The 18,514-nt window shown below is 44.0% G+C and overlaps 1 long non-coding RNA gene and 3 other non-coding genes across 4 annotated transcripts; all 4 read left to right on the top strand.

Moving 5' to 3' along the window:
• Positions 1–137: 137 nt before the first annotated feature.
• Positions 138–2,902, top strand: LOC106701030 (uncharacterized). Its single transcript, XR_001351589.2, has 5 exons — positions 138–297; positions 606–714; positions 1,522–1,586; positions 1,896–1,972; positions 2,710–2,902. It is a non-coding gene; the product is annotated as an uncharacterized lncRNA (long non-coding RNA).
• Positions 440–531, top strand: LOC138990570 (small nucleolar SNORD12/SNORD106). Its single transcript, XR_011466700.1, has one exon. It is a non-coding gene; the product is annotated as a small nucleolar SNORD12/SNORD106 (small nucleolar RNA).
• Positions 1,355–1,445, top strand: LOC138990571 (small nucleolar SNORD12/SNORD106). The gene has a single exon (XR_011466701.1). It is a non-coding gene; the product is annotated as a small nucleolar SNORD12/SNORD106 (small nucleolar RNA).
• LOC138990569 (small nucleolar SNORD12/SNORD106) lies at positions 1,655–1,746 on the top strand. Its single transcript, XR_011466699.1, has one exon. It is a non-coding gene; the product is annotated as a small nucleolar SNORD12/SNORD106 (small nucleolar RNA).
• Positions 2,903–18,514: the final 15,612 nt, after the last annotated feature.

The following is an 18,514-nucleotide window of genomic DNA, read 5'->3' as shown; positions in this document are numbered from 1 at the left end:
TACAGAGAAAGGGCGGGGCTAAAGCTGCCTGGACGACCATTAGACCTCTTACGTCTGGGCGGCGCGGAGACTGCATTTCCCAGAGGGCCTCGCGCGGCGCGGGCTTGGCGGGGGCGGGGAAAAGGAAGCGCCTCGGAGCCAGTGCGCAGGCGTGAGAGTCCCCGCTGGCTACTTAAGGGAGGCTCGCTCGCTGTTCTTCCTTTCGCGTCTGCGGCGCTTTGTCTTCTTTGTGGTCTGCTGTCTTTTCTTCATCCGATGTCGTCTCAACCCTGGAATCAGAATTTACTACTGTATGTGGTGAGTAGAAACCTCGCTTCTACATCTCTGCGCTTCCTTTTCCCTCTTTGTGCCGTCGTCTCTCCCGGTGCTCCCCTCTCCTCTGACTGAATAAGCGTCGTTGGGGAGATGAATGAGAGCTGAAGAAACCTAGGATTCCTCGGCCGGTGTAAATGATGAACTCACTTTTTTCCCCATCAGATCGACCATGTTGATGTCTTTGAATACTTGCCAGTTAATTCTGATAACACCGGCCTCAAAAGGCGGTGCCCTGTTCTCTTCTGACTGTGGAAAGATGGCGACTGACGACCTTCTTTGTTGGTTCGCAGATTTGCGTGATCAGACGCTACAGAATGAATCTTGGCGGAGGGGTCCCTGCTGGGGCTCAAAGGGAACCACGTGTCGACAGGCACAACCTTCAGCTTCCTGACCTCTGGAGTAAGCACGTTTTTCTTATGTTTTTGACCTGTTGCAGGAATTTGTGCTCTGAGGAACCTCTTGGTTTGCTAGGCCGCCTTGCAGGGGAACAAAGAGAGTAAGGATTACTAATAAGCATATTTTAGTTACTCGATTTTCTTGAGGTAATCTGGATTCATTTTATTATAATTCACAAAAACATATGTGTTAGCCACATTTCGAGCCAGGATAAGTGAATCGGTGTTAATTTTTAAAATGCTCCTTATGGCACATACTCAGATGCCCGTTCCTTCCCTTTTTTAGTAATAAACAGCTTTTTTGTACTTAAATTTCCAAGTGGGTGAATACAGTGATGATATTGCTTTTTTAAGGAAGGCCAAATGTTTCTTTTGACCATGTTACTCTAATTCTCAAAGGTTAAACTTTTAAAACTGAGTCAAAAATGCCACCCTAATGTTGGGATCTCTGAGACAGTTTTCCTTAGACCTTGCTGTGTTAGAAGTGATGACATGTTGCATTCAAGTGTGATGATCAAAACGCTGCAGTCACTTAAGTAAAAGCCAACCATTTTCCCACAGCTCTTGGCCAGCCATGCTGGTCTCTATCACATGTTAAGTACAGAAAGCTGGGGTGTTTGCCTTGTAGAGTCCAAGAGGTTCCTGCTGGCATTAATGATGACTGAACTTTTTTCCCCGACAGATCGACCATGTTGATCTAACTTCTCTAAGCCAGTTTCTGTCTGATATGCCAACTTGGGCAGCTCTTCTGCCCCCCACTGCTTTTGCATCTAGCTGACTTACAGGTCATGTTTCAATGTTTGCATCTCAGGCTCACTGTTGGCAGCAAACAGGCATTGAATGGACCATGATGGATCCAGGATTGGGAGAGAATTTGTAAGTCATATCTATTTAACCGCTTTTTTTTGAAGGGATTATCCCCCTATGTTCTACTTTTCTGTATGGCCATTGCAGCTGATGACTTAACTTTTTTCCCCATCAGATCGACCCTGTTGATCCAACTGAACTATTAGCCAGTTTTGTCTGATGCATTGGCCTCAAAGATAACTCCTATTTGTTTTCTGCTTACCACTGACTTTCTGTGTGGGTGGTTTTTTTTTTAAACTGGTAATAGGGCTTGCCCTATGATTTCCTCCCCGGCATCATTCAAGTCATTTATCTTTGCTTCCTCTTACTTTCCTACAGGACCAGAGCCCTGTGTACATCAGGGCCTACATAGGTTGATGGCAGCCTGATTGCAGTTTGGTTCAGTTCTGTAACAGGTAAGATTTTTGTAAATTTTTGTCCCTTTAGGTGTTAACCCCTTGGTAAAATGATAACTGATTGTGTTGCGGGTAGAGAAGTGTTGGGTTTGCCCAGTTGGGAGTGACTTGGGGACCAGTTGCAAGTAGGGTTCCAAGTTACCTTTTGAGTTGAGTTCCAAATGGCTTGTAATTCATTATGAAAGATTGAATTCTTAACACTGTTAGTTGGATGCCAACCTCAGTACATTACTCCATGGGCCTCTTAAACATGGCGGACAGACTCCTCTGTCCAGTGGCAAAGAAGTCTGGGTTTGATCCCTGGTCAGAGAACTAGATCCTATGTGCATCAGCTAAGGCCTGGTGCAGCCAAATCAATAGAAGTAAATATTTTAAAACTATTGCCTTGCATCATCACAGTGAGCAGATCAAGGAGACAGTTTTTTACCTTCTGCCTCCCTTCTTAAACATAACGCTTTGTATGCCTGCTTATCCACTTTACATTCAGATGCCTCCATTTGTCCCTAAAGTATCTTTTGCATTTATTTCATGCAGAATGTTGAGTAGAATCAATATTTGGCATATCAGGAACAATATTGACTTTGATGGGCAGACCCCAGGTTGGAAGCCTCCCTCCTTGGTCTGGTACTTACCTGTACATCTTCCTAGTTCCTGAAGTTTAGATACTCCGACATCCCAAACAAGTAGCCATTTGCATCCTAATGAAGTACTGATTGTGATGTGTCTTTCTTTTTAAGGAGTTTCAACTGTGGAGTCAGAATGCAAGGCCTCTTGAGAAAAATGTACATTTACTTCTGAAGCATGAAGCATGAAGGTTTGGGTTGTTGTGTAACCTAAGTGTGTAGAGGTAAAAAGCTTGTGGCTGTTTTGGTTATTTTACTTTGTAGCCTTCCTGTCTAGAGAAATAAAATAAAATCCTTTAAATGAAAATGCTGTTCTCTTGAGTCATTAGAAAGACTTTGAACCAAATGATACTGAGTTAAAAGGTGGATCCCACACAGAAAGTGTTGGCCACGGCCCCCACCAGGCTCTGTCCATGAAATTCTTCAGGCAGAAATACTGTCAGTTCAGTTGCTCAGTCATGTCTGGACTCTGTGACCCCATAGACTATAGCACCCCAAGGTTCCCTGTCCATCACCAGCTCCCAGAGCTTGCTCAAACTCATGTCCATCGAGTCGGTAATGCCATCCAACCAACCATCTCATGCTTTGTTCCATTCTGCCTTCAATCTCCCAGCATCAGGGTCTTTTCCAATGAGCATCATCAGGTAGCTAAAGTATTGGGAGTTTCCGCTTCAGCATCAGTTCCCAATGAATATTCAGGGTTGATTTCCTTTAGGATTGACTGGTTTGATCTTGCAGTCCAAGGGACTCTCAAGAGTCTTCTCCAACACCATATTGCAAAAGCATCAATTCAGTGCTCAGCTTCATAGTCCAACTCAATCCATACATGACTACTGAAAAAACCATACCTTTGACTAGATGGTTACTGTCATGGGTAGTCATTCCCTTCTGGGTGACTTCCTGTCCCGGGGATAATCTAGGTCTCCCCACATTGCAGGCAGATTCTTTACTGTTGGATCCACCATCTATTCTCTGTATGCTGTGAATATACTCTCCCACCTGTCCTCTCTCCACCTTACATGGTTGGTAACAGGTGGAGTCAATGGCCTGGACCATCTTCCTCACTGTAACCTCTGACCTCATCTCTTTTCCTTCTTTCAGCCATATGAGATCTCTTAACTGTCCTTCAGGTTCGCTCCAATCTGGAATGACCAGCCCTAGCCCCTGCATGGTTCGTAAACGCCACCTTCTCTGGGGACCTATAGTAAACAATCATCCCCCCCACTTTCTATCCCCTTTGTCTTTCACTGTGTAACAAGTGGTGCCAATGCATATACAGTATACATACATTATATGTTTATGTAGCACATGTATCATCTATCTCCCTGCATTAGAGACCTGCATTACTCCATGTAGAAAGCAGCTTTCACTCCTTTGTGGCCCCTCCATGGCACGTGACCGTGCCTGGCCCAAAGTAGGTCACTCTAAATGTTACTGAGTGCCTTGTGGGACTGCTAAGGCCCTTGACCTGCACGCTTGTTACTCTACAACAGCCTTGTGAGGAGAGAACTACCATGGTCCCCAGTCTAATTGCATAGATGAGGAAACTGAGGCTCAGAGAGCTTCCCCAAATCTGTATGAGACAGAATCAGGTCACACACCCTGACTTAAAATTTGACTCCATTTCTGTCTACAACTTACTGCCTTTTACCATAACAAATATTTTCTGCTCTTTGCATCCCCTACAGTTTCTAAAGCTGTTTCTTGCACATACTAGGTGCTCAGTGAGGCAAAACTGATTAAATGAATCCTTGAACCGTCACTCAAACGGGAAACCTGAAGACATATTGAGTCCACAGAATGTTTCCTAAGAAAATGCACTCATGTGATCCATTCTGTAACTTTATCAGGTATCTACCATGTGTCAGGCTCTGTTCCTAGGTGCTACAGATACAGTACTGGGAAAAAATAACTTGCCTGCGTGGGACATGACATTGCTAGTAGAGGGAGGAACAGTAAAAAATAATGCACTGAGTTATGATATTTAATAAAGTGCAATAGAGAAAACTAAAGTGAGGAAAAGGAATAGAAATGTAAAGTTGCACATCTGAGTACAGAGCTGAACAAGATCAGGGAGTGAGTGGTTTATCGGTGGGATAGAACAGACCAGTGCAAAGGCTTTGAGGTGAAAACCTGCTTGTTAGAAAGGAGGCCAGTGTGGCTTCTCAAGGAAAATTTGGAAGATCTGGTCAGAGTGGGCCCATTTTCTTACCTTATAATTGGCTGTGGCTGAGTAACGTGTGTATGTATGTTTTTATTTTAGCTCATTTATTTATTTTTGGTTTGCGCTGGGTGTTCGCTGCTGCGAGCGGGCTTTTCTCTAGTGGAGGTGAACAGGGCTGCTCTCTAGGGCTGCACAGGATTCTCACCGCAGTGATTTCTTTGTTGGGGAGCACGGGTTCCAGGCACAGGTGGTTGTGGTGCCGGGGCTTCATTGTCCCATGGCGTGTGGGCGTGTGGGATCTCGCGGAGCAGGGACTGAGCCTGTGCCCCTGCACTGGAAGCGTGAGTCATGGCAAGTGGGCCACTAGGGAAGTCCTTGTATGCATGTTTTCAGGCAGCTCATGTGCTTTCTGTTTCCCCACATTGGTGTATTTCCCTCTTTAATACACTTGCCCTTGTAGGAATAGGGGATGTGGGAGTCCCACAGACAGGGGTGTCAGGCAGGCTACAGTCCATGGAATTGAAAAGAGTCGGACACCATTTAGCAACTAAACAGCAAATGGCTGACATTTATTGTGCTCTTACTGTGTGTTAATTACAGTTCTTCACATGTAATAAAACATTATTCTTCCAACAACTGTGTGAGGTAGATTGTATTCTTAAATATGTCAGTTGAAGGATCAGTCTCAGAGAGAGAAAACATCTTGTCTAAAGTTACACAGCCTGTAAGTAATAGAGCCAGGATTCAAACCCAGTCAGTCTGGCTCTTGAGTCTATAACCCTTGACTTAATGGCAGCCTCTTATGGAAATGCAGTCTTATAGGAAGGAGCCAATTTCCAGTTCTTACAAGTTCAAATTCTTCTGACTTCCTTGGTGAAACACCTCTGAGGTCAGAAGTGGCCCCGAATGCCTACCAGCCAGGGTTGGGGACATTCGCTAGAGAGCTTCCACCCAGCTTGAATCTCTCACCTTTGATATTACTGCTTCTTTGAACTCCGCAGGCAATGTTAGGCCTTAGCTGCTCAAACTTTTTGCATCTTGTCTCCCCAGCTTCAGTCTCACTAAACATTTGATGCTCCAGACTCATCCTACTTCTTTGTCCTCTGAGCTGAGGGACCTTAGGCACCTTCTTTACTTCTATAAGCCTCAGTTTCCTCATCTGTGAAATGGGATTCATAACAACACCTGCTTCAGAGAGTTGTAAGCGTCAGTAAAATCAGGTCTGTAAAGCACTTAGCCCAGGCCTGGCACATAAGAGACACGCAATTCTTTTTTTTTTTAATGCTGTTGCCCACATCCCCTCTGTTCTTTTTTTTTTTTTCAATGTGGACCACTTTAAAAATCTTTATTGAATTTGTTGCAATATTGTTTCTGTTTGATGTTTTGGCCTTTTGGCTGGAAATACCTGGGATCGTAGTTCCCTGACAAGGGATCAAACCCATACTCTCTTCAGGGAAAGGCAAAGCCTTAACCACTGAGCTGTCAGGGAAGCCCCAAAACATAATTCATATCTAGTGAATAAAATCTTCCTGCCACATCGACATGGAAGAAGATCTGTGTTGGAGTGACGGAAGAAGTGAGCTCATTGAGCGCTTACCATGTGCCACACTGTTAATTATTTTCTCTTTAATCCATACCCCACCTTTGTTTACTACCATCCTGTTTTATCCCTAAAACATCTACAAGGTGGTGGAGTAGAAGGATGTGCACTCGTCTTCTCCTGCAAAAACTCCAAAATTACAACTTGCTGCTGAAAACCATGCACAGGAGAAAGTTGGATCCCACCAAAAAAAGATACCCCACGTCCAAGGACAAAGGAGAAGCCCCAGTAAGATGGTAGGGGGACGAAATTGCATTTAGAATCAAACCCCATATCCACCAGAGATGCTCAGAGGGCTCAAACAAAACCTTGTGCACACCAGGAGACCCCACAGAGACTGAGCCAGACCCGCCTTTGAGTGCTGAGCGTCTCCTGCAGAGGTGTGGGCCAGCAGTGGCCTGCCACAGGGGCAGGGGCTCTGGGTGCAGCAGACCTGGGTATGGCATAAGCCCTCTTGGAGGGTCGCCATTAACCCACCATGGAGCCGCCAGAACTTACACTGGACTGGGGAAACAGCCTTGCAGGGCACAAACAACACCTTGTGTGCACCATGACCCAGGAGAAAGGAGCAGTGACCCCACAAGAGACTGACCCGGACTTGCCCGGGAATGTCCAGGAGTCTCCAGTGAAGGTGTGGGTTGCGGTGGCCTGCTGCAGGGTCAGGGGTGCTGAGTGCCGCAGTACATGCATGGGACCTTTTGAAGGAGGTCGCCATTACCTTCATTACCTCCACCATAGTTTGGCCTCAGGTCAGACAACAGGGAGGGAACATAGCCCTGCCCATCAACAAAATATTAAAGATATACTGAGCATGGCCCCACCCATCAGAACGAGACCCAGTTTCCCCCACAGTCAGTCTCTCCCATCAGGAAGCTTCCATAAGCCTCTTCTTACCCGTCAGAGGGCAGACAAAAGGCAAACTACAATCACAGAAAACTAATCAAACTCATCACATGGACCACAGCCTTGTCTAACAAAGAACTTATGAGCCATGCCGTGTAGGGCCACCCAAGATGGATGGGTCATGGTAGAGAGTTCTGGAAAAACGTGGTCCCCTGGAGAAGGGAATGGCAAACCATTTCAGTATTCTTGCCTTGAGAACCCCATGAACAGTATGAAAAGGCAGAAAGATAGGACAATGAAAGATGAACTCCCCAGGTCGGTAGGTGCCCAATATGCTGCTGGAGATCAGTGGAGAAATAACTCCAGAAAGAATGAAGAGATGGAGCCAAAGCAAAAACAATGCCCAGTTGTGGATGTGACTGGTGATGGAAGTAAAGTCCGACGCTATAAAGAACAATATTGCATAGGAACCTGGATGCTAGGTCCATGAATCAAGGCAAATTCCGTTCAGTTCAGTCGCTCAGTCGTGTCCAACTTTTTGCGACCCTATGAATCGCAGCACGCCAGGCCTCCCTGTCCATCACCAACTCCTGGAGTTCACTCAAACGCATGTCCATCGAGTCAGTGATGGCATCCAGCCATCTCATCCTCTGTCGTCCCCTTCTCCTACTGCCCCCAATCCCTCCCAGCATCAGAGTCTTTTCCAATGAGTCAACTCTTCCCATGAGGTGGCCAAAGTACTGGAGTTTCAGCTTTAGCATCATTCCTTCCAAAGAAATCCCAGGGCTGATCTCCTTCAGAATGGACTGGTTGGATCTCCTTGCAGTCCAAGGGACTCTCAAGAGTCTTCTCCAACAACACAGTTCAAAAGCATCAATTCTTTGGTGCTCAGCCTTCTTCACAGTCCAACTCTCACATCCATACATGACCACAGGAAAAACCATAGCCTTGACTAGATGGACCTTTGTTGGCAAAGTAATGTCTCTGCTTTTGAATATGCTATCTAGGTTGGTCATAACTTTCCTTCCAAGGAGTAAGCGTCTTTTAATTTTATGGCTGCAGTCACCATCTGCAGTGATTTTGGAGCCCAGAAAAATAAAGTCTGACACTGTTTCCACTGTTTCCCCATCTATTTGCCATGAAGTGATGGGACCGGATGCCATGATCTTCGTTTTCTGAATGTTGAGCTTTAAGCCAACTTTTTCACTCTCCACTTTCACTTTCATCAAGAGGCTTTTTAGTTCCTCTTCACTTTCTGCCATAAGGGTGGTGTCATCTGCATATCTGAGGTTACTGATATTTCTCCCAGCAATCTTGATTCCAGTTTGTGTTTCTTCCAGTCCAGTGTTTCTCATGATGTACTCTGCATATAAGTTAAATAAACAGGGTGACAATATACAGCCTTGACGTATTCCTTTTCCTATTTGGAACCAGTCTGTTGTTCCATATCCAGTTCTAACTATTGCTTCCTGACCTGCCTACAGACTTCTGAGGAGGCAGGTCAGGTGGTCTGGTATTCCCATCTCTTTCATAATTTTCCACAGTTTATTGTGATCCATACAGTCAAAGGCTTTGGCATAGTCAATAAAGCAGAAATAGATGTTTTTCTGGAACTCTCTTGCTTTTTCCATGATCCAGCGGATGTTAGTAATTTGATCTCTGGTTCCTCTGCCTTTTCTAAAACCAGCTTGAACATCAGGAAGTTCATGGCAAATTGGAAGTAGTCAAACAGGAGATGGCAAGAGTGAACATCGATATTTTAGGAATCAGTGAACTAAAATGGACTAGAATGGGTGAATTTAACTCAGATGACCATTATTTCTACTACTGTGGGCAAGAATCCCTTAGAAGAAATGAAGTAGCCCTCATAGTCAACAAAAGAGTCCGAAATGCAGTACTTGGATGCAATCCAAAAACAATAGAATGATCTCTGTTCATTTCCAAGGCAAACCATTCAATATCACAGTAATCCAAGTCTATGCCCCGACCAGTAATGCTGAAGAAGCTGAAATTGAAAGGTTCTATGAAGACCTACAAGACCTTCTAGAACTAATACCCAAAAAAGATGTCCTTTTCATTATAGGGGACTGGAATGCAAAAGTAGGAAGTCAAGAGATACCTGGAGTAACAGGCAAATTTGGCCTTGGAGTACAGAATGAAGCATGGCAAAGGCTAACAGTGTTTTACCAAGAGAACGCACTGGTCATAGCAAATACCCTCTTCCAACAACATAAGAGAAGACTCTACACATGGACATCACCAGATGGTCAACACCGAAATCAGATTGATTATGTTCTTTGCAGTCAAAGATGGAGAAGCTCTATACAGTCAGCAAAAACAAGACCGGGAGCTGACTGTGGCTCAGATCATGAACTCCTTGTTGCCAAATTCAGACCTAGAATTTGAAGAAAGTAGAGAAAACCACTAGACCATTCAGGTATGACTTAAATCAAATCCCTTATGATTATACAGTGGAAGTGACAAATAGATTCAAGGGATTAGATTTCATAGACAGAATGCCTGAAGAACTATAGACAGAGGTTCACGACATGGTACAGGAGGCAGGCATCAAGACCATTCCCAAGAAAAAGAAATGCAAAAAGGCAAAATGGTTGTCTGAGGAGGCCTTACGAATAGCTGAGAAAAGACAAGCTAAAGGCAAAGGAGAAAAGGAGAGGTATACCCATTTGAATGCAGAGTTCCAAAGAATAGCAAGGAGAGATAAGAAAGCCTTCCTCAGTGATCAATGCAAAGAAATAGAGGAAAACAATAGAATGGGAAAGACTAGAGATCTCTTCAAGAAAATCAGAGATACCAAGGGAAAATTTCTTGCAAAGTTGGGTACAATAAAGGACAGAAGTGGTATGGACCTAACAGAAGCAGAAGATATTAAGAAGAGGTGGCAAGAATACACAGAACTGTACAGAAAAGATCTTCATGACCCAGATAACCACGATGGTGTGATCACACACTTAGGGTCAGACATTCTGGAATGTGAAGTCAAGTGGGTCTTAGGAAGTATCACTACAAACAAAGCTAGTGGAGGTGATAGAATTCCAGTGGAGCTATTTCAAATCCTAAAAGATGATGCTGTGAAAGTGCTACACTCAATATGCCAGCAAATTTGGAAAACTCAGCAGTGGCCACAGGACTGGAAAAGGTCAGTTTTCATTCCAATCCCAAAGAAAGGCAATGCCAAAGAATGTCCAAGCTACTGCACAACTGCACTCATCTCACACACTAGCAAAGTAATGCCCCAAATTCTCCAAGCCAGGGTTCAATAGTACGTAAACTGTGAGCTTCCAGATGTTCAAGCTGGATTTAGAAAAGGCAGAGGAACCAGAGATGAAATTGCCAACATCTGTTGGATCATCGGAAAAGCAAGAGAGTTCCAGAAAAACATCTACTTCTGCTTTATTGACTATGCCAAAGTCTTTGGCTATGTGGATCACAACAAACTGTGGAAAGTTCTTTAAGAACTTTAAGATGGGAATACCAGACCACCTTACTTGCCTCCTGAGAAATCTGTATGCAGGTCAAGAAGCAACAGTTAGAACTGGACATGGAACAATAGACTGGTTCCATATCAGGAAAGGAGTTCACTAAGGCTGTATATTGCCAACCCTGCTTATTTAACTTATATGCAGAGTACATCATGTGAAATGCCAGGCTGGATGAAGCATAAGCTGGAATCAAGATTGCCAGGAGAAAGATCAATAACCTCAGATACACAGATGACACCACCCTTATGGCAGAAAAAGAAGAACTGAGGAACCTCTTAATGAAAGTGAAAGAGGAGAGTGAAAAAGTTGGCTTAAAGCTCAACATTCAGAAAATGAAGATCATGGCATCCGGTCCCATCACTTCATGCCAAATAGATGGGGAAACAATGGAAACAGTGACTGACTTTATTTTTGGGGGCTCCAAGATCACTGCAGATGGTGACTGCAGCCATGAAATTAAAAGACGCTTGCTCCTTCGACGAAAAGCTATGACCAACCTAAACAGCATATCAAAAAAGCAGAGACATCACTTTGCCAACAAAGGTCCGTCTAGTCAAAGCTATTGTTTTTCCAGTAGTCATGTATGGATGTAAGAGTTGGACTATAAAGAAAGCTGAGTGCAGAAGAATTGATGCTTTTGAACTGGGGTGTTGGAGAAGACTCTTGAGAGTCCCTTGGACTGCAAGGAGATCCAACCAGTCCATCCTAAAGGAAATCAGCCCTGAATATTCATTGGACGGACTAATGCTGAAGCTGAAACTCCAATACTTTGGCCACCTGATGTGAAGAACCAACTCACTGGAAAAGACCCCGATGCTGGGGACGATTGAAGGCAGGAGGAGAAGGGGACGACAGAGGATGAGATGGTTGAATGGCATCATCGACTCGATGGACATGAGTTTGAGCAAGCTCCAGGAGTTGGTGATGGACAGGGAGGCCTGGCGTCCTGCAGTCCACGGGGTCGCCAAGAGTCGGACACGACTGGAGTGACTGAACTGAACTGAACTGATTTTGTCCCTTCTAGAACTTGCATCTCCAGCCTGCGTCTGCAGGGGGCGCTGTGCGCACGCATTTCTCCAACATGAACGTGAAGCCTCGGTTAGGAGGAGGGAAGATGGCTCAGAGGAGCATGGTGGTTGGGCCAGCTTTTCAGATTCTGCAGCCAGCATTGTGGGGAACCTGAGAAAGATCGAGCTCCCCAGGCCTAAAGCTCGGGTTACTGATCTTGTGACCACCACTCATTGTGTAACAAACCAACCAAAACCAAATTTGCCCATGATCCTTTCAATCTAACATTATCGGTAATTAATTTCCACTCTTCCACATTCCCTTCTGTTGTCTTTATGTTACTATAATGGGGCAGCTGCTACCAGCATGGCCGGAGCTTCCAGTTTTTAAAGAAAGCCAGAAATCCTTAAAATGTTGGCTACCGATTCCAATTTTATCAGTGGTGAAGACTGAACAACTCACATTCGTGAGCCTCATAGAGCCTGGAGGCCACCAGTGTGAGACCTCTGGAATTTGAGCTGTGACCCTTTCAGCACCACCCCTGTCATTCCTGGGCCAGAAAAACATACAATGCCCAGTTACATTTGAATTTCAGGTAACAAATTATTTTAACAGTGTCCCAAATATTGCCTGGGACACACACTAAAAAATTGTCACTTATCTGAACTTCCAGTGTACTTGGGTGTTCTGGATTTTTATTTGCTAAATCTGGCAACCTTGTTCTAGAGAGCATCTGGCCTGGGATGATGTATCTGTTCTTTAAGGAACCCTGGATGGACTTTGTACCTTCTGAGTAACTTGTATCTCTGCTGACTTGAACTTTCCTCCCGAGTTATTTGCAGGGAAATGGCGGCTTATGGAATCTCCCGATAGCTTATAATTTACCTTCAATGCCTGGATGGGTAGAATTGGCAGGTCCTACAATCCCCTGAGCTGATTCCCTGATCCATTTCTCCTAAGGTCCCAATGTTGATTAATTGCAGGTCTGTTTAGAAGGCAACTGTCTTTTATCTGTAAGTCATGGCAGAAACAGGCCATCTTGGGCTTATTTTTATCTGTGGCTTTTTCAAAAAGAGAGAAAAGGAGACATCTGGATCCTCTCACTTGGCAGGCTCATTTAAACAAACGGTCCTTTTGCTAAAACAGACTGGCACCATGGAGCCACAGTTTGCAGGTGGGAGGATTGGGGATGGGGTGGTCCTGGTGGGTAAGAGCATTTTTCTCTTTCTCCAGTGTTAAAATGGTGGCATGTGCAGCCTGGGATTTCGTCATCACTTTGGTCGCTGCCCATTTTTACACTAGAGGAGCTACCTACTGAGTGTGGTGGTATTTATCATCATACATGCTAGGCTGCCTCAAATATTTCACTGTCCCACTGTTTGGTCAAATCCAAACCTTCCTCTCTAAGCTCCGTTTCTCTCTGCATAGCGGGCAGATTCTTTACTGTCTGAGTCACCAGGGAAGTCTCCCATGTTTCCCTACTTGAATCATAATAGTAATAGCACAATAATTGCAATGCCATTTGTTGAAATTTCTTACCAGCCTCCTTGCTAGGTCCTTTACGTGTTTTAAATAACTTATTCCTTAAAAAAAAAAAAACAATATATTCTTCACATCAACTCTATAGGGGCAATAATATTACTATCCTGACTCTACAGATTAGGAAACCGAGCTTCAGAGAGGGCAAGTGACCTCCCTAAGTCACACAGTTAGTAAATGGTTCTGCCAGTGCCTTTCCTTGCTCATCCAGGTCCCCTCCTCACCCTAGTCTTCCTTCCTCAGTGTACCTGGAGCAGGGACTCATGAGCATCAGCTCTGAGCCCTGTGGTCCTCCGCAGGAGACGGGATGGGGCTGAAGAGTGAACCTGAGTTGTGCATTCCCCTGGCTCCCCGCTGTCGGGGCACCTCTCCAGATGTTCTACCTGACTCTCCCTCTGGGCTCCAATGCACCTTCCCTGGCCCTCTCAGATGTAGCGGGAACCCCTCTATTCCAGCCCCAAGGTTTTGCACTAGCTTCTGTGGTTGCCTTATATCCTATGAGCATCACTGTGTGCTTGAATTACACTCTGCTGAGAGTTATTCTCTTTCCAGAGGGCCAGAACCAGGAGAGCAGCAGAGCTGGAACCTGAACCCAAGGACTCCAAAATAGCCTCTTTGCTCATGGCCTCCTAGAACTGCTTGCTCCTTGCTCCTACCAGGCATGGGGTTTTCATTCAGGCTTGGATCACAACCTAGTCTCATTCCTATTCCTTTTCTCCAACAATTATAGGAGATGTTGTAAAGTGCGTTTTCTGTGCCTGCTACTGTACGCATGCGTGCTCGGTCACATCCAACTCTTTGCAACGCTATGGACTGTAGCCCACCAGGCTCTTCGGTCCTTGGGTTTTCCAGGCTAGAGTCTTGGACTGGGTTTCCATTTCCTACTCCAAGAGACCTTCCCGACCCAGGGATTTTTGTTGCACCTCCTGCATTGGCAGGTGGGTTCTTTACCACTGAGCTACGTGGGAAGCCTGTTAGTGTATGGCAGTGCATGCTAAGTCACTTCAGTTGTGTCTGACTCTTTGCGACCCTATGGACTGTAGCCCATGAGGCTCCTCTGTCCATGGGGATTCTCCAAGCAAAAATACTGGAGAGGCTTGCCATGCCCTCCTCCAGGGGATCTTCCCAACCCAGGGATAAACCCACATCTCTTATGTCTTCTGTATTGGCAGGCAGGTTCTTTACCACTAGCACTGCCTGGGAAACCACATGCTAGGGTATGGGCCCTATTAAAAATAAACCAAAAACAACGCTGGCTTGACGTGACTTGTTCTTAGCGAAGACGTGCACCTTCACCCTCAGCCTACCGCCAAGTGCTGAATGAGAATCATGTTAAGAAGTGCTTCCTGAACATTCCCTGAGTGGAAAAGCATTGAGTGGGGCTAAAGGAGTGACAAGAAGGATAACTGTCCCTCAGTCTCTGCCCTAAAACAATTCACAGCCATGCCACCAACTGCCTGATTAATTTTTCAGGCTAGAATTTTATGGGGGTTGAGAACAAGCTCCTCTACCTGTGGTTTCCAGACTCTAGCCTCACATTTGGAAACAGGGACACACAGATGTTTTTTAAATTTAAATTTTAAATTCAGGTGGGATACACACTCAAATATATTCTGATTAAAAATAAAACTTTTACTATGCAGAATGAGCTATTGATAATATACAACAACCTAGATTCATCTTAAGGGCGTTATATTTACTGACAAAAGTCGATTTCAAAAGGTTACACATGTGCGATCGTGGATATAATATTCTTGAAATGACCAAATTATAGAATAGGAGAATAGATTAGTGGTTGCCTATGTAGAAGGATTGGGGAGAAGCGTGCAAACATAAATGGACAGTGTCAGGTAATTCCTTTGTGTTTTATATATATATCTTTCTCTCTTTTTTAAATTTAGCCGTGTGGCATGTGGGATCTTGGTTCCCCAACTAGGGATCGAACCTGCAGCCCCTGCATTGTAAGGTGGAGTCTTAACCACTGGACAGCCAGAAAAATGTCTGTGTTCTGTATCTTGATTGTGATGGTGTTTACACAAATACATGAATCTATACATGGGATAAAATGACATAGAATTATATGTGCCTGTGTATACAGACACAAATAAATGTGTAAAAAAATGGTGACAACAGAAAGAGATAATGTAGTTAATTGTTGTTTAGTCACTAAGTTGTGTCCAACTCTTTTCAACCCCATGGACTGTAGCCCACCAGGCTCCTCTGTCCATGGGATTTCCCAGGCAAGAATACTGCAGTGGGTTGCCATTTCCTTCTCCAGGGGATCTTCCTGACCCAGGGATGGAGCCGGCATCTTCTGCACTGGCAGGTGGATTCTTTACCACTGAGCCACCTGGGAAGCCCCAGTCTAGTTAATAATATTGCATTAAAGTCAATTCCCTGGGTTTTATGTTACATTACATTATATAGGATGTCATTCTTGAGGGAAGCTGGGTGAAGGATACATGATAGTTTGTGCATTGTTTCTGCTTCCTATGAGTCTAAATCTCAATATAAAAAATTAAAACATTTCATTGTTACCAGAACAGAATAAGCACATTGTAGAAAGTCAAATATAGAACAAAAATAAACACTATATTCACATAAATCAGACTACACTGTTAAGCCTTATTGTATTTCTTTCTAGATCTTTTTCTATGTGTTTATATATAGTATATGTATTTTTGAGGAATCTATTTTTTAAAATGCAATTATTTAAAAGTAGTTTTAGCTTCACAACAAAATTGAAAGCAAAGCACAGAGATTTTCCGACATATCTCCTTGCCCCACACGTGTAAAGTTTCCCTCATTGTCAACATGCATGCAAATGTGCTCAGTCACTCAGTCGTGTCCAACTCTTTTCCACCCCATGGACTGTGGCCTGCCAGGCTGCTCTGTTCACGGGATTCTCCAGGCAAGAATACTGGAGTGGATTGCCATTTCCTTCTCCAGGGGATTTTCCCAACCCAGGGATTGAACCAGGGTCTCCCACATTGCAGGCAGATTCTTTACCATCTGAGTCACCAGGGAAGCCCAAGAATACTGAAGTGGATAGCCTATCCCTTCACCAGGGGATCTTCCCAACCCAGGAATCGAACCGGGGTCTCCTGCATTGCAGGCAGATTCTTTACCAGCTGAGCTACCAGGAAAGCCCCTAATGACATATATCAATCATTATATATAACATAATAAAGATTATTTTCACTAAAAATCTTCTGTGCTTTGCCTGTTTATCTCCCTCCCTACCCCTGGCAACCACTGATCTTTTTGTTATCTCCATGTTTTTACCTGTTCCAGAATATCATCTAGCCAGAATCACACAGTATGTGGCATACATACAGTTAGTATTATACAGTAGCTTTTTCTAGTAGTAGAAGATTGGCTTCCTTCACTACTTGGTAATAGTAATATACATTTAAAGCTCCTCCATGTCTTTTTCTGACCTGGTAGTTCGTTTCTTTATAGCTCTGTACAGTGCTCCCTTGTTGGAATGTACCATATTTTATTTATCCATTTTTCTAATGAAAGACATCTTGGTTGCTTCCTAGTTTTGGCAATTATGAATAAAACTTCTATTGCTATCTTTGTGCAGTTTTTTGTGTGAACATAAGCTTCAACTCTTTGGGAGAATAATCATATGGTCAGAGTATGTTTAGTTTTGTAAGAAACTTGCGAAGTGCCTTACCATTCTGCACGCCCACCAACAATGTATGCGGCACCTTGCTGGGATTTGGTGATGTCAGCATTTCAGATTTTGACCATTCTAATAGGCATGAAGTGCTGTCTCATTGTTACTTTAATTTCCATATCCTGATGACCTGTGATGTAGAAGATCTCTTAATAAACCCATTTGTCAACTGTATGTCTCTGTATGTTCTTTCTTCAATGTTGTGTTACATAATTAAAAAGATGGCATAAAAGATGATTCTTAGGCAACAGAAGTAAAAATAGATAAATTGGACTACATCAAAGTTAAAAACTCTGTTCAAAGTACACAACCTACAGAGGGAAAAGGTAAGCTATAGAATAGGAGAAAATATTTGCAAATCACATATCTGATAAGAGGTTAACAGCCAGAATATATAAAGAACTTGTATAACTCAACAACAACAAAATAATCTGATTGAAAATAGGTAAAGGACTTGAATAGACATTTCTTCAAAGAAGATATCAGATCAGATCAAATCACATCAGTCGCTCAGTCGTATCCGACTCTTTGCGACTCCATGAATCGCAGCACGCCAGGCCTCCCTGTCCATCACCAACTCCCAGAGTTCACTCAGACTCATGTCCATCGAGTCAGTGATGCCATCCAGCCATCTCATCCTCTGTTGTCCCCTTCTCCTCCTGCCCCCAATCCCTCTCAGCATCAGAGTCTTTTCCAATGAGTCAGCTCTTCGCATGAGGTGGCCAAAGTACTGGAGTTTCAGCTTTAGCATCATTCCTTCCAAAGAAATCCCAGGGCTGATCTCCTTCAGAATGGACTGGTTGGATCTCCTTGCAGTCCAAGGGACTCTCAAGAGTCTTCTCCAACACCACAGTTCAAAAGCATCAATTCTTCGGCGCTCAGTCTTCTTCACAGTCCAACTCTCACATCCATACATGACCACAGGAAAAACCATAGCCTTGACTAGACGAACCTTTGTTGGCAAAGTAATGTCTCTGCTTTTGAATATGCTATCTAGGTTGGTCATAACTTTCCTTCCAAGGAGTAAGCGTCTTTTAATTTCATGGCTGCAGTCACCATCTGCAGTGATTTTGGAGCCCAGAAAAATAAAGTCTGACACTGTTTCCACTGTTTCCCCATCTATTTCCCATGAAGTGGTGGGACCAGATGCCATGATCTTCGTTTTCTGAATGTTGAGCTTTAAGCCAACTTTTTCACTCTCCACTTTCACTTTCATCAAGAGACTTTTTAGTTCCTCTTCACTTTCTGCCATAAGGGTGGTGTCATCTGCGTATCTGAGGTTATTGATATTTCTCCTGGCAATCTTGATTCCAGCTTGTGTTTCTTCCAGTCCAGCGGTTCTCATGATGTACTCTGCATATAAGTTAAATAAACAGGGTGACAATATACAGCCTGTTTTAAAAAAGTACTCCTTTTCCTATTTGGAACCAGTCTGTTGTTCCATGTCCAGTTCTAACTGTTGCTTCCTGACCTCCATACAAATTTCTCAAGAGGCAGGTCAGGTGGTCTGTTATTCCTATCTCTTTCAGAATTTTCCACAGTTTACTGTGATCCACATAGTCAAAGGCTTTGGCATA

This window comes from Bos mutus, chromosome 13 (assembly GCF_027580195.1).
Source record: "Bos mutus isolate GX-2022 chromosome 13, NWIPB_WYAK_1.1, whole genome shotgun sequence".
Lineage (NCBI taxonomy): Eukaryota > Metazoa > Chordata > Mammalia > Artiodactyla > Bovidae > Bos > Bos mutus.
Note: the sequence above shows the minus strand (reverse complement) of the source record. Positions and strands in the feature narration are given on the sequence as shown.